Source organism: Pinus tabuliformis, chromosome 2_2 (assembly GCF_031772625.1).
Source record: "Pinus tabuliformis cultivar Carrire ecotype Pingquan chromosome 2_2, CPIR1, whole genome shotgun sequence".
NCBI lineage: Eukaryota > Viridiplantae > Streptophyta > Pinopsida > Pinales > Pinaceae > Pinus > Pinus tabuliformis.
Window position 1 is genome coordinate 770842794 of NC_142300.1, and position 17221 is coordinate 770860014.

Sequence of the window (17221 nt, forward strand, 5' to 3'; positions counted from 1 at the left end):
ATCACACAGTGGCATGGTCAAAGGTACAGGTCAGAAACATAGAAAAAGAAGTTTGAATGCATCAAGTTTCTCTGATTTTATTTGCAAATAGAAAATCGTCAAGATAATGATTTTTATGTTTAAGTTTCAAATTTTAATAAGGATTGATTAAAAGAACTATAGGAGTAGAAGTCTCGGACTGTTGAGCACACATTTTATATATAAATATGTATCCTCTATAAAGGATAATAAGGAAGTAATAGTTAATCTCTAAAGAAATCGTGTGAACCAATCCTTTGTTCTCATACTGAACTAAAGTTACCTTTATGTTATTCGATGCATATGAAAGCATGATTTACACCTACTGTATGCATAGGACCCCTGCAGACAATCGAGGTTTATTTTATTTCATTTTATCGCTTTCTGTTATCGCATTGTCATTCCGTTCTAGTTTAGTTTCCTTACTTCACTATTTCATCATTTTGTTACAACTTAGGTAAATCTCATTATTTAGTTTTCACGTGAATTTATTCATAGTAGTTTAATGGTTTAGTTTCTCCAATTTTTTTCGATTAATTACAGTCAGTGCTAAAATATTGTTTTCATGCTTTTAGAATCTAAACTTGTTTATACTTTGTAGTCAGTTTTAGAGGATTACCTTCATTCTTTTTAGAGTCAGTATTTGTATGTGCATTTCATAAAGCTTTTAAATGAGTGTTTTCTTGGTCTCAAAATCATTTGAGTTTGAATACTCGATTTTATGGCAGCAAGGTGTTTAGGATAGATTCATAATTCTAGAATGGTTAACATAAGATGTTTTAGAACGATACTCAATATAGATATGACCTAGTAGATTAGTCTAACAATAACTCAACTTCCACTCATTAATTTGTATAAATCTAAGTCTAATCTAATAGGAACTTAGATAAAAATGAAAATCCCAAAAACAAATATAACCATCATCTTAGAAACTGAAAGAAAGGCTTCTAGCATATATACTGCGCTTGCACTCTAGAATCTTACCAATTCCGGTCGATAATTTACGCTTGCAATTTTAGAACATTAAATTGACAAAAAAATTAGCATTCACACAATGGATACTCAAGGTAGTGTGATTAATAATGTATATAAAATTACATATGGGTACTAAGAATTATCTTACCCTAATCGAGATGTTAATGTTACTAGCACCTTACTTTTCGAACTATGGCATGAATTAGTAATCATAAAGAGTTGCATTAAAAGCCTTGGGTGGGTACATGTGTGAGGTTAGTCTCTGTGAAAACCTTATGTTGATAAAATATAACAATGTGTCTACCCGTCTTCTTCCTCTTTAAATCCTTTACACACTTCCCAAGTAAGTTCGTACATGAGGCTAAGTTTTTTTTTTTAAGAAGGTGATAATGTGTGGGTCGAACCAAACACTGTCACACACCTCTAGACCACATGATGTGTCGAAACAAATGTTACCACACACCTCTGAACCACGTGATGCTCATGTGCTACCACACATTACACAAGGGGATAGTTGGAATCTTATATGTCAGATCAAAAAATTAGAATTTGCTCTCGCAAAAACCTAGTGATTAAGATGGAATGACACCTGATCCCTTTAGTGATTTTCACTCAGAGGTATACAGTTTAGAGCTCATGTCACCACCTCAGGAAGAATATAGGTTCTCGACATCTGGTAACTAGAATCTACACTACGACTGTGTATGCATTTCTCGCTTCTTCATTTTGGGTGAAGTTCATAACATTGAGGAAATTGTGTTGGCTCCCCGTTAATGGCGGTGTAGAAGGTCAACGCTCCCCGTGTGTTTCGTGGCATGTGCTTAAATCTAGCGATGTGTCCGTTTACTAACACCTGCGGGTTTTGGTGTAATGGCAGTCATGACTCCAACAAGTGGTATCAGAGCCAAAGGTCTCGAGTTCGAAACACATTGGGCTCACGTTGGGGGGGGGGATTGTTGTCTCCCCATTAATGGTGGTGTAGAAGTTCAACGCTCCCCATGTGTTTTGTGGCATGTGCTTAAATATAGCAATGTGTCTATTTACTAACACCTACGGGTTTTGGTGTAATGACAATCATGACTCCAACAAATTGGAACAAGGAGAGGAATGGGTCGAAGATTTTTGCAGACTTACAAGATTTTCATTCGAGCCAGCGGTATTGTTTCTTACTCAATACACTTCAAATATTTTCCTACTGATTTAGGTGTTCAATCCTATGATGATGACATGCTTCCTGGTCCACATGGTGTCCTGAGCCCTTTGGACCGCTTTCCAATGTAATTTTGTGGATGTAAATCCTACGATTTCCATTATTTATTTATGTTTTAAGTTTATTCTTCAAGCTATATATCGTCAATTCTTGGTTATAGATTTATTTTATCCTCCTTAATTTTTTTTTCCTTGTGGTTATATCACAGAGTTTGACTATAGAAGGTTATGGACTGCAAGATTAATTACCCTACGTCATGCATAAAGTTGAAATAATTAAGGTGAGGTTGGGTTTTCTGGCTTTCCTCCACTTCGATGAATGTTATGTTTATGCTATGATTAGAGAATTAGCATTTCTCTTCTTTTGCGAATTTTCCATTCCCCTTCTATTATGCATTTCTCACTCATTCTTTCCATTTGCACTCTGTCAATACAATACATGTTTATATTTTGTATGGGGGGGAGACACCCTCCTCACCGGCCATAAGTATTTTCTCATCTATGGTCAATTAATAAAAAAAAAAATATTGAAGGTTTGAGATAATACATTTCCCTCTAATTTTCATTTCACTGGTCCCCTCATGAAAGACATGGATTTTTCCCTTTAACTCAAGTAAACTATTTGGAGTTGGGAGCAAGTTTTGGTCACAACCCTGACATTCATTTTCTATTCGCAGGTCGATGTTCTCTAGGTTTCCCTTAGGCTACATGTTTCTCATCTTTTTAGAGGGTTATGGCATCCCTACCTCCTTTTAGACTAGGATTCAAACTTGTAATTCTTCCACTCTATGATTGTGAAGTGATTTTTTTTCTTTTGTTGTGCTTTTCCTTACTTACTCATGAGGTTGTAGTTGACGTATGGGTTGTCTCCTCGTTAATTTTTAATGATTCATATATATATACTGTTGGGACTAATTTAAGTCTGTAAATTACAAAGTGTTATGAAGGTTATTATATTTATGTCTCCTATCAAGCTCTAAGACTATAATTGTTAGCATTTTAAGGAACTCTAGGTTTTTTTTCTTTTTGGTGGTAACTATAACTGCGTGCATGTGTTTATCACCTTTGGTTATATTGTACAAAGGTTTCTTAGCATAGTATTCATGTCGATGAATGTATTGTTTTTTGTTGACATTTAAATATGCTCTATGAGCTTACAAAATTTGTTTTTATTCTAACTTTATGGATTTCTAGAGGCAATTTGATGCCACTTATTCGAGCGAGCCCATGATGCCTACATTTCTCTGGTAATTTTAATTTTTAAACGATTTAATGTTGGTTATTTTACTCTTCCCCATTTCGCTCTTTTCTTGGGTTTAAATTTTTAGTTTCCTATTTATACGTAGCAAAGGACATTTCCCCCCTTATTTGCATGAATTTTTGTTTCTTTCATTTTACTAGCCTCACAATACCATGTGATCAAAATGTAGTCTTACAATTTTATAACTCCAAGGTAACTCTCTTATCTTTCTCCTTTAACAATTTGTCTAGAAATATAAATCCTCCATGTTCTTACCTAGGTTTATGGCTCACCGACATTGGGTGATTGATTCACCAATTTAAAATAAGGACTCACTCACGCATTTTAGTTAGTAGCAATACCCTTACCATGTACCTTAATAAATACCTCAATGCATTATAGATTTTTCTAGGTGGTCATAATAAAATTGTATCAATAACATAATATAAATATATTCCCTTTCACATGAGAAAAACAACATGCCCTAAAGATATACGTGGTCTGAATCTAAAGAGGGTTTTTTCCATTAATTTTCTTATCATGTACATGTGTTTATGCCAATAACACATTATATCAATTCAATATAACCACTTCCTCCCCTAAATGCGACCATTGGTGAAATTATGAGGTTATCAGCTATTTCACACACTTGTATTTTTTTCCCGGTGGCCAACCTTACCCCGGGTACAACCTAGTTAACCATACACAGTCATGCCACAAGAAATTAGCTATGATTTTCTAATTCAAATAAGGCTTTAACATAATATTCCTTCAACATCATATATACTCTCTTGCTACGAACCTTAAATTCTTGTGTTGTTCTTCATTTCCTTACCTTTTAGGCGGTAGCACATCGTAGAAAATTATAAGCATCTTGGCAAAGGTGTATAGCATTGAAAGTGTAAAATCTACAATCCCTTTTTTTCAAAGATACATAAAAGAGAAATTTTGTGCTACTAAATTATATAAATAAATACTTAATTGTATGCTCGGAAATTCTCAACTGTCCTTTTGATCTGATTCATATTTCCTGTAAAATTCACATATCGACATAGCCCCTAAATTACCAGCATCTAAATCCAAATAAAACGTGATATCTGATAGAATTAATACCATTTGATTTAGCTATGGTTGGGATTAAGTATAATCGTTGTAAACCATTTTCTCTTTTATACCTGCACACAAGATTTAGTAAACAAACTCGGTATAATATCAATTTGAGCATGCCTACAAACTAGAATATGTAAAATGAGATGAAATTTCTAAACGAATTCGAAATCCATAATACGACATGAACTAAATTTCATCTGCTCGAAATTCCTTCTTGGAAATTATTCAGGACAAAGCATGTCCCTGGCAACCAACTAGAATATGTAAAATGAGATGAAATTTCTAAACGAATTCGAAATCCATGATACGACATGAATTAAATTTCATCTGCTCGAAATTCCTTCTTGGAAATTATTGAGGACTAAGCATGTTCCTAGCAACCATGAGTTGTCTCTAACAACTCTCTCCGAGCAAGAACTTCTTGCCATTGAATCAACAACCTCTTATGATTCGATACAACATATTTTATGCTTTCCTTCCTTAGCATATTTTTTCTTAACAGTGTCCCGTTTTATAGGGTCTATGAGCCCACTAGCCTAAGGTTTTTTGTTTTAAGTTTTTTTGAAAAAGAGACTTTTATTTTTCTCTAAAACCTTATTTTCTCTCCCACTATGTTTTATTCCCCCCTACTTAGTATTTCTCTCCAACTAAGTGATCAACATAACTTTTGAAGTGACATATACTTCAAAATATATTAATAATAAAAATTCATTTTAAATTTCTATGATAAAATGTGTTGATGTACATGTTATGTAAAATATTTTAATGTCAATTGCATATATATTATATATCATTTAAAAAATAATAATGGATATATCATGAAAAAAATAAGTTTTATAGTTAAAACATTTATTTGTTGCTATATATATTCTATTTAGCATTCAAAAATACAATTTAAATAATGAAAATTAGCACATCTTATTTTGCACTTTAAATAAGTTTGCACGTGAAGAAATTTGATCCCTCTCGGCTCTATGTTGTTTGAGTGCAAAGGCTCATTCTACAACCCAATATGAGGGGATGAGGGGATGTGTAAGTACGTACGTCTATCTATCACTCTTTAAAATAAAAATAAAAAATAAAAAATATGTTCTAAATAGAAAAATAATGTCTACTATAATAAAAAAATAAAATGAATATGTTATAAAGTAATTAGAAGTAAAAAAATGTGTGAGTAAGATATTTAAATCTTATGCTTTTCAAAAATATTTGAACAAAATATTTAAATAAACTATTTCAATATCTATATTGACTAATTTATGTCCATATCAACTTCAGATATATAATATATAAAAGAAAGTTTTTAAAATGAAATATTTTAATGCGGTATATAGAAAAATATTCAATGTGGATTATCAATAAAATATTTTAATAGGAATTAATATTGACATATATTTAAAAATATAATAATAATAATAATAAATCATTTTAATTTCCATGATAAAATATCTAGATGTACATGTTCTGTAAAATATTTTAATATCAATTACATATATATTATATATCATTTTAAAAATAATAATGTATATATCATGAAAATGTTGGAAATACTGAGAGGGGGGTGAATCAATATTTCTTTTTCTCACTATTGTTTTACTAGTTAAAACATATATGTTCAAAAACACAAAATGAACAGCAGGAATAAATGCTTTTATTAATATAACTATGCAGTAAAAATAAATACAATAAATAGATTGTCACAATTGGTTTCCAAACTCCAACTTGGACTTTGGTGAGGCTCCAACCTCCTGAGCACCAACTCTATTTTGCCAAGACATCAATCTTGGACTTAGGAGCACCAACTCCCAAGGACTTCAATCCTGTTCAATTCTGAGGCTCCAACCTCTTTGGTATACACTGGTGTGCTGTTGCGCTCTTTTCAGCTTCCACTGCTTCTGCTGCCCCCTTTTCTTCTGCTGCTTCCACTATCTCATACTCAGGTTATCCCGTCCCCGAACAACAACAACTACTCTCACTGTTTTCTGCTGTTTTTTTTTTTTCATATGCTCCATGCCTCTGTCCCTTCATTTCTTCTTTCTCATTGGCTCTTTGACTTCCTTTCTTCACAGGCTCTTCAGCTTCCTTACTCCGTAGGCTCTTCGGTTTCCTCAGCGCTTGCTTGCCCTGTCAGTTACCTCTGTTTATCCAACCGTTCCAATAATCACAGGATACATACATCAAAATTATAACAACACTCTTGTTTTGCTCATGATCGCAGGCATACACTGGAGCCGCTTGACACTTCGGCTTCCATTTTTTTTTTTTTTTTTTTTTGTCTTACAGGCTTTATCAGTGCTTTTAATCACCCATCGGAAGCCACCACCCGAGCGTTTTAATCAACCATCAGAAGCCACCACCCGAGAACTTTAAATCAACCATTGGAAGCCTTATATCATATGCAATATATGTCCAACACTATAAAAACCCCGCAGCCACATATATTTTAACACACAGGAAAATAACGTAATTCTTGTTCTCATTCAACAGACGTGGATCTCAATTCTTATCCATCCACCTTTATAATTATCGATGGATTCGGATTTCAGCGATCACTAGAAAACTGTTAAGGCCTGACCTCCGACGAGGTGTGGACCCGACACATCTTTAGGCTGCCTTTTATTATGATTTCGGTCCCGATGGATTTCGGCGACTTCCCTTCTGGCTGTTTCAAAGTCTAACAGACCTTGCGGACCCGACGACCCATTAAACCATCCTCAATATAATACTGCGGCTCCGAATTTCGGAGCTCGTCACTTAACCGCGCTGAGGTTCCTTTCGGACCCGAAAAGGTTTAGATGCCACGCTATATATATTTCAGCGGGTCCGCTTATCGATGGTCGCCACAGACAATAACACTCCCTCCTCCGAACACGACGGACCTGACGCTTTATAGGGAGCACTGAATAATATTTCGGCTCCGATATATATCGGAGCTTTCACATGATAGTTCCAAGCCACACCTTCTGATGCGATATTTGGGTTCGAACCCGATATGGGTCTGGACCAATCTGAATAAGAATTCGCGTCCACTCTCATCCCTAAGGGTTCCGATAATTGTTAATACATGCATATGTGGGTTTTCATTGCCCGAACAACGCCCGATAGTATTAATAAAGGCATATATGGCTCCTCTTGCGCTGGCACTCCTCCGATATGGCTCCTCTTGCTCTGATATATGTGGCTCCTCCGATTTGGTTCCTCTGGCTCCTTTTGATCCTCTCAGCTCCGATATGCTCTGTCTCCTCCTCTTGAATATTGCCATATTGACATCAATGACAATCTGTGTCCAACAATCTCCCCCTTTGTTATTGATGGAAATATTCTTCTTCCTTCTCCCCCTTTGACATCAATGGCAAAGGCATGCATACGAACTCCCCCTGTCAAGCTGCTCCCCCTATCCTGCTGCATCTTTATGAATAAACTTGAGTGATGATAAAGAAATAACCCCCATCTTTTGTCACAGATGTTCGAATGCTTCCCGAGGAAGAGGTTTTGTGAAAATATCAGCTATCTGCTCCTTAGTACTAATATATTCCAGAGCGATGTTTTGTTCAGCTACTTGCTCACGGAGGAAATGATACTTGATTGGTATGTGTTTGGTTCTTGAGTGCATCACTAGATTTTTGCTGAGATTGATAGCACTAGTGTTGTCACAATAAACGGTAAATGGTTGATCTGTACATATGTCGAAATCTTTTAGCGCTTCCTTCATCCATAGTATCTGAGTACAACAGTCTGCTGCAGCAATATACTTGGCTTCGGTTGTGGATAATGATATGGATGACTGTTTTTTGCTGAGCCAGGATACCGAACAGTCTCCTAGGAAGAATGCATTTCCACTAGTACTTTTCCGATCATCTATATATCCATCCCAATCAGCATCAGTGTATGCAGTTACAGTCAGTGTTGAGTTCCTTGGGTACCAAAGACCGAAATCAGAAGTTCCCTTTAGATATCTGAGGATTCTTTTTACAGCTAATAAATGGGATTGTTTGGGAGCCGATTGAAATCTTCCCAGCATTCCTACTGCTTGCATTATGTCTGGTCATGTAGCTGTTAAGTATAGAAGGGCTCCAATCATTGACCTGTAATGAGTTGCATCTACTAGAGGGGAGTCATCATCTTTGCTCAGTTTGCAGTTTGTGGTCACGGGAGTGCTCATGGGTGCACAGTCCCCCATTCCATATTTTTTGAGCATGTCTTTTAGATATTTGGCTTGAGATATACACAATCCTGCTCTGGTTTGAGATACTTGAAGTCCAAGGAAGTGGGACAGTTCTCCTATCATTGACATCTCAAATTCTTTTGCCATGCTTTGAGAAAATTCATGGCTCATTTCATCATTATTACTAGCAAAAATCAGATCATCGACATAAACAAGAGCAACTAGTAACTTACTTTTATCTGTCTTTATGTATAGATTGCTTCCAGCCACTCCCTTTTTGAAGCCTTGTTGTTGGAGATAGTTATCCAGTCTTGCATACCAAGCTCTAGGAGCTTGTTTCAACCCATACAAAGCCTTTTCCAACTTACAGACTAGGTCCTTTCCTGCTGTCAGATCAAAACCTTCTGGCTACTCCATGTAGACTTCCTCCTTGAGTTCCCCATTTAGAAATGCTAATTTCACGTCCATTTGATAGATTTTGAATCCTTTCGAGCAAGCAAATGCTAAGAACATCCTGATAGCTTCCATACAAGCCACTGGTGCAAATTTCTCTTCAAAGTCAACTCCTTCAATTTGTGAATAGCCTTTGCAGACAAGTCTTGCCTTGTTTCTGATAACCTGTCCTTCCTCATTCATTTTATTTTTGAACACCCATTTGGTTCCTATTATGTTTTTGTCCTTGATCACAAATTTGGCTGACACTCAGAAGGTTGTGTTTGAGTCCGTCAACCAGCAGAGCATCTTGAGATTTTCCTTTTCCATTGATTAGAGTAATTGTTCCTCTTCCTGCAATTTCGCCAGTTCTGCTTCCAAAGGACACATTCCCTTCCTTTTTGCTCAGTGAGATAAATTTCCTTCTGTCTCCTATCATGTGTCTAGAGCACCCACTATCCACAAACCATTGGTTTCCATTATTTTGCGCAAATAGAGCTAGGCCGCATTTTTCCATTACAGAGATCTTGCTACTCGTCTTTCTTCCTTTGAGTGGGCAGTTTTGTTCATAGTGTCCATTATTGTAGCAAAAAGAGCAAGTCAGATCAAATTTAGTCAAGGGATCGAATGAATTGAAGGTTTTGGTTTGCCCTTGTCTTTTGGGAGCATATGAGTTGATTACTTGGTCCTTTTGCGTACTTCTGCGAGCCATACAATGTCTAGCTTGGTGACCAAAGTTTTTACAGTGAAAACAGTGTCCAAGAAATATGGTTTTGAAGCAACCATGGTTTAATTCGCTTTCCTTTCTGAGAATTACTCCTCCCTCGTCCTTTGGATTTTTGATGGGTCCTTGGTGCAGTACAGGTTTGTATTTGCTGTAGTGTCCATGATTCGACTCCACATTCTTCTTTGGAGTAACTCTTTCTTTATTCTTGGAATCTGGGATGCACTTTTGATAAGATACTTCTTCATCTTTTGGGTTGCAGGAAAGTGCATCGGCATAGCTTTTCACATTATTCTTAGTGCTTGAGGATTCTCCCTTGAAACCTATTCTAGACTTATCATGTTGAGGTTTTTGATTTTTCAGAATAGTATCAAGTATTTGAGAGCTTTTACAACCCTTTTTAATTTGCTCCAACTCCTTTCTCAGAGATACTACTTCGGCCTCACGTTCTTCACAAGTCTCTTCTTTTTCCTTAAGCTTTGTTTCCAAGAGATCTTCTCTCCTTCTTGTTTCCTCGTTTTCCACTTTGAGAGAGATAATTTTGTTCCGTAGTTTCTCATTCTCTTCAATGGCACTTATTAACAGTTCATCCACATTTCCTCCTGGCCCCGAGTCATCATCATCTGTGAGTGCCATGAATAATGATTCTTGGCTTTCATCATGATCGCTTTCCTCATCTGATTTCTTTTTTATGACCATAAACTCATCCTCATCAGACTCACCTTGCTTGGAGAGAAGGTTTTTCTTATTGAACCCTTTCTTTTTGTATGTCATTCTTTTAGAATTTCTTTCATCATCACTGTCATGTTTATGAGGACATTTTGCTGCATAATGACCTATTTTACCACATTTAAAACAGATAAGAGGATACTTGCCTTTAAGCTTAGATCCTCTCTTCAGATTTCGTACATATTGAGCCAATTCGGATTCCACATCTGACTCATCACTACAGTCGTTCCTTTCTTTCCCTTTCTTTGACTTTGAGGCCTTCAATGCTGCATCTCTGGAGCTAGGTCCACCTTTCCTCATTTCATAGGCAGTGAGAATTCCATGGAGTTCATCCATTTTGACGGTGTCAAGATCCTTTGATTCTTCTATAGCACTTATCTTGGAGTCAAATCGGTCTGGAAGAGACCTTAATACCTTTTGTACAATAGTACTTTCTTCAAATTTTTCGTCCAATCCTTTCAGGGAATTTACCACTTCAGCTACTCGGAGGAGGTATGCTGCAATGTCTTCTTCCTCTTCCATCTTCAAACTTTCAAATTGTCTTCTGTGAGTTTGAAGCTTTGCCTTTTTGACTTTTGAGTCTCCATCGTACAAGCCGACTAGCTTCTCCCACATTTCTCTGGCAGAGTTACAGTGCATGATTTTCGTAAACTCGGAATCAGTGATTCCATTAGTGATAGAGTTCATGGCTTTTGCATTTGCAATATAGGCTTTCCTCTCGTCTTCGTCTGTTGGAAGAGTGGAAGTTGCTCGGTATTCAGTTTGACAAAAATGCCAGACTTCAGGTCCAAGGGACATTAAATAGTAAGTCATTCTTTTCTTCCAAAACCCAAAGTTAGTGCCATCGAACAGAGGAGGTTTTCCTGATGCTTCATGATTTCTCATCATGGTTGCTGATCCTTCTTCAAGCTGATAGGCTAGAATGAAGAAGCGCGCTCTGATACCAATTGTTGGAAATACTGAGAGGGGGGTGAATAAGTATTTCTTTCTCTCACTATTGTTTTACTAGTTAAAACATATATGTTCAGAAACACAAAATGAACAGCAGGAATAAATGCTTTTATTAATATAACTGTGCAGTAAATATAAATACAATAAATAGATTGTCACAATTGGTTGCCAAGCTCCAACTTGGACTTTGGTGAGGCTCCAACCTCCTGAGCACCAACTCTATTTTGCCAAGACACCAATCTCGGACTTAGGAGCACCAACTCCCAAGGACTTCAATCCTGTTCAATTCTGAGGCTCCAACCTCTTTGGTATACACTGGTGTGCTGTTGCGCTCTTTTCAGCTTCCACTGCTTCTGCTGCTTCCATTATCTCCTGCTCAGGTTATCCTGTCCTCGAACAACAACAACTACTCTCACTGTTTTCTGCTGTTTTTTTTTTCATATGCTCCATGCCTCTGTCCCTTCATTTCTTCTTTCTCATTGGCTCTTTGACTTCCTTTCTTCACAGGCTCTTCAGCTTCCTTACTCCGTAGGCTCTTCGGTTTCCTTAGCGCTTGCTTGCCCTGTCAGTTACCTCTGTTTATCCAACCATTCCAATAATCACAGGATACATACATCAAAATTATAACAACACTCTTGTTTTGCTCATGATCGCAGGCATACACTGGAGCCGCTTGACACTTCGGCTTCCATTTCTTTTTTTTTCTTTTTTTTTGTCTTACAGGCTTTATCGGTGCTTTTAATCACCCATCGGAAGCCACCACCCGAGCGTTTTAATCAACCATCGGAAGCCACCACCCGAGCACTTTAAATCAACCATCGGAAGCCTTATATCATATGCAATATATGGCCAACACTATAAAAACCCCGCAGCCACATATATTTTAACACACAGGAAAATAACGTAATTCCTGTTCTCATTCAACAGACGCGGATCTCAATTCTTATCCGTCCGCCTTTATAATTATCGGTGGATCCGGATTTCGGCGATCACTACAAAACTGTTAAGGCCTGACCTCCGACGAGGTGCGGACCCGACACACCTTTAGGCTGCTCTTTATTATGATTTCAGTCCCGATGGATTTCGATGACTTCCCTTCTGGCTGTTTCAAAGTCTAACGGACCTTGTGGACCCGACGACCCATTAAACCATCCTCAATATAATACTTCGGCTCCGAATTTCGAAGCTCGTCACTTAACCGCACTGAGGTTCCTTTCGGACCCGAAAAGGTTTAGATGCCACGTTATATATATTTCGGCGGGTCCGCTTATCGGTAGTCGCCACAGACAATAACACTCCCTCCTTTGAACACGACGGACCCGACGCTTTATAGGGAGCGCTCAATAATATTTCGGCTCCGATATATATCGGAGCTTTCACATGATAGTTCCAAGCCACTCCTCCGATGCGATATTTTGGGTTCGGACCCGATATGGGTCTAGACCAACTGAATAAGAATTCGCGTCCGCTCTCATCCCTAAGGGTTCCGATAATTGTTAATACATGCATATGTGGGTTTTCATTGCCCGAACAATGCCCGATAGTATTAATAAAGGCATATATGGCTCCTCTTGCACTGGCACTCCTCCGATATGGCTCCTCTTGCTCTGATATATGTGGCTCCTCCGATTTGGTTCCTCTAGCTCCTTTTGATCCTCTCGGCTCCGAAATGCTCTGTCTCCTCCTCTTGAATATTGCCATATTGACATCAATGACAATCTGTGTCCAACAGAAAAAAATAAGTTCTATCATTAAAACATTTATTTGTTCCTATATATACTTTCTTTAGAGTTAAAAAATACCATTTAAATAATGAAATTTAACAAATTATATTTTGCACTCTAAACAAGTTTGCACGTGAAAATTTTTTATCCTTCTCTGTTCATGTTAGATCCGTGATTAAGATAGATTTATGCTAATACATAATATATTGAGAATACATTTGAATTAAAAATTACCATAAATTAAGTACAAAAATTATTCTATTAAATAACGATGCAAATGTTAGGTAAACAACAATTAAAATTCAAATCTTCGTTAACCAAAAAAACAAAATTAAGTATAAAAATTATATAAATTTTATAATAATAAATAAAATAATTTTTTTTTTAAATATATAAATCAAAATATATATATATATAAATAAATAATAAATAATAATCAAATATTCCGAAAATATTATACTTAATATTAATTTGTCTATTTAAGAATTAAAATTAAGTATAGAATTTATTAAATTTTTGTATTATATTTCTACATGATATATTCGGCCGCTATTTCAATTTTAAAATTAAGATTAAGCGTGGAATTTATTTAATTTTATAATAATTGATCAATTTTTTTTTTCAGAAAATAATTGATCAAATTTATCGTCATAGCCTGAATTAAAAAAATAAAAAATAAATAAAAGAAATAAAAAATAAATAAATTGGTATGGAATGTCAACGCTTGAACTTAGCATCTTCCATCTCTCAAATCGACTGCCCGGCGTGGCTGATAAGAAATCATTTATCTATGTATTTATACATAGATTTAAAATAAAAAATCAATAGATGTTATCAGATAATAATTTGTATTTCATATTATTATTTTCAGGCTAAACATAATATACTATTACTCTATTTCAACTTTAAAATTAAAATTAATATTAAATTCATTATAAAATTTATTAAATTTTATGTGCTTTACACTTAAAGAATATGCTATGAAAAGTCAAGTTCAACGAATTATCCATCGAGGGCTTCAATTCAACGAATGCCAAGCGTTACGACTAATACATGAGGAAAAATGAGTATTGAAAATAAATGAGTACAGCAGACAATGATAAAGGGCTTTCATGTGTTACAAATGGTTCATAAAAGAAAAGGTTATATATATATGTATGTGGGGTTAAGAGTCACAAACAAAGGTTATGAAGGGTTTTAAGGTGCTGATAGGAAAGTTTAATAGAAGACTTCAGTAAAGTCTTATATGAAGGTTTAAAGGTTGATTAAAGTTTCGATAGAAAGTTTTAGCGAGGTGATTGGGTTTTGATATAAAGGAAGTGATAAAAAAGGGCCTTAACCACGTGTGTGTGATGTTTTGACTTCCTTGAGAGTTAAATACCTAGGACTGATGTGTTTATGCATTTTTATGCGTACTGTGGGTATGTGCAGGGGTATCCCTCATCAGTTTTATATACCTTGGGTTATACGATAAATCATTTTGGTTTTTTAGATTTTTAATATTAATCCCTTGTTGTTATTAGTTCCTTAGGTTTCTATTATCAATCCCTTGGGTTTATTAATCTAAGGTTTCATATTGTTAGCATATAATATTATTGATAAGGTTTATAATATTAACGAGTTTTTAATATCTAGATTGTTTAGGTTTATAATCCATTAGATTATGATATAAATTCCTCGGGTTTATAGTATTACTCATACATTTTATATTATTATGAGTTTATACTATTATAATAAAATTCATATCATAATCATAAATATATAAATATATAAGAATATAGTTGCTATTATTTATATAGTTATTAATTATCATAAAAAATAATATTCATTAATATTATTAATTTTAATTAATATATATTAAAAATTTATATAATTATTATAATATTAATACAATAATTATACAGTAATATATATAAATAATCTCGTTGTTAATATTTATATAGTTATTAATAGTCCGAAATACTAATAATAACTAACCCTATATATACAAACGCTAAGATAAATATTAAAATTACTAAAACTTAAAAACTAACATCTTTCATATTGTTACCAATGTTAGGTCACTAACATCTTTCATATCCCAAACAAACTACCCATCATTGCTTCTCTAACTAAAACTCATATCCCAAACAAACTACCCATCATTGCTTCTCTAACTAAAACTCGAAGAAAGTGATTATAAAGATAAATGAACACCGCAGACCATAAATAAAGGAAAATTTCATTTATGTATGTATGAGAATGGATAAAATAAACAATAAGCCAAAAAAAAATAAAAAAAATGTATTTTACATTAACTTTGGTCTCCCATAAAGGGTACTAAGGTTATTTTTTAATTTTAAAATTAAGATTACGTATGGAATTTATTAAATTTTACCAACATTGAAAATTTTCTACTTCATATCTAAATAAAAAAAAATAAAAATAAAATAAAATGGAATTGCTATGAAAATCAAGTTTAATTCACAATTTATGTGCGAAATTTGCATGGATCAAGTAAGTACATTATTATCATTTTGTTGGTTTTGAAGTAAATTGTCGCCATTGTTGTTAAAACATGAGAAACGTGAGTACAGAAAATGAATAATTGTTTCACTTTGTGTATATACATCAAGTTAGTATTAATTAGCTTCAATTTAACTCTAGATCATGCATGTGATGTATATTTGGTTTTGGTTAATTAACTCAAGTGTTTACATGTGGTGTGCACTTAGCTTTAGTTAGTTAACTCTTGAGTGCTTACATGTGGTGTGCACTTGCCTTTAGTTGTTTAACTCTAGTGCTTGCATGTGGTGCATGTGCACATTAACAAAACATAAAGAAAACTTAGCTTAAGTTAGCTTTAAGATATTGCATGTACAACTAAGCTCAAATTAGTTTCTTTATGTATTGATTCTCAAATCAATGTTTAGTAATCAAATTCATTCTCAATTCCAATTTGTGCTCTAATATTTTTACACAGACCATAAATAATAAATATTTATGAATATAAATAAGATAAATAACAAAAATCTTGATGGGTGGAGGATCAAAGGTAGCATGAGCGTTCATGGGACCAGCAGGGACATTTCCTTATGCTATGTTGTGAAACAAAAGGGTCTTGGAAAGGGTAGTCAAGAGGCATTTCGAAGTGGGCTTAGTCATATAACCTCTAGAGGATTGTCTCATTTCATTTTTGGTGATTTTGTGGTATAGGAGATTGAGTAGATGGCATAAATGACATTGACTATGCACAGACATCCAATATGTGCATAATTGATCACCTAGTACCTTTGTTTCAAATTATTGCAGTTAGAAGGTATGGCTCCCAGTGTGCCTTTGTCGAAAATATTCATGCACAATGTTGGATTTGGGGGCTAGAAATATCTAGAGTTTTCTATGTATTTGGGCTACACGGTGGTGTTCCTCGTGAACGACTCCAGAACATGTGAATGAATCCAGGTAAGTCTCGCAGTGTGGTTTAGGGTCTCTCTATGTTTTGTTTATGTTTCACTACCGAGAGTGGTCTATTGGAGTGGGACATCATTTATTCTCTAGTGGAGTGTGGTGAGTTGGGCGATATGTTGCCCAAGTTCCCTTTTTCTCTAATTTTTGTGTATCGTGCAGTGAGTCATGGAAATTCACTGTCAACAAGGTTTCACGGATATGCAAAAATGCAACCCTTGGGTAGTTGAGATAACTACAGTAGCCGAATGGTGGTGGTGGAGTTGCAAATTCTAACTAGGAGTAATATTGTTAACTTTTCCATTTGGCATAGATGGCCTAGGGTTCAAGGGAGGGAGTCCTATGTTTGTGCTTGAATGGAGTTTTCAGTTGGATGGCCTAGTGCACGTGCAATAATACTGAGGCAATGTGGTAGGTTTTGGGAAGGGATGAGGCTATGTGGCCAATAGGCTACACAGGGTGGTTAAAGAAGAGTGTTGGTTGATGATGAGGTTGGAAGG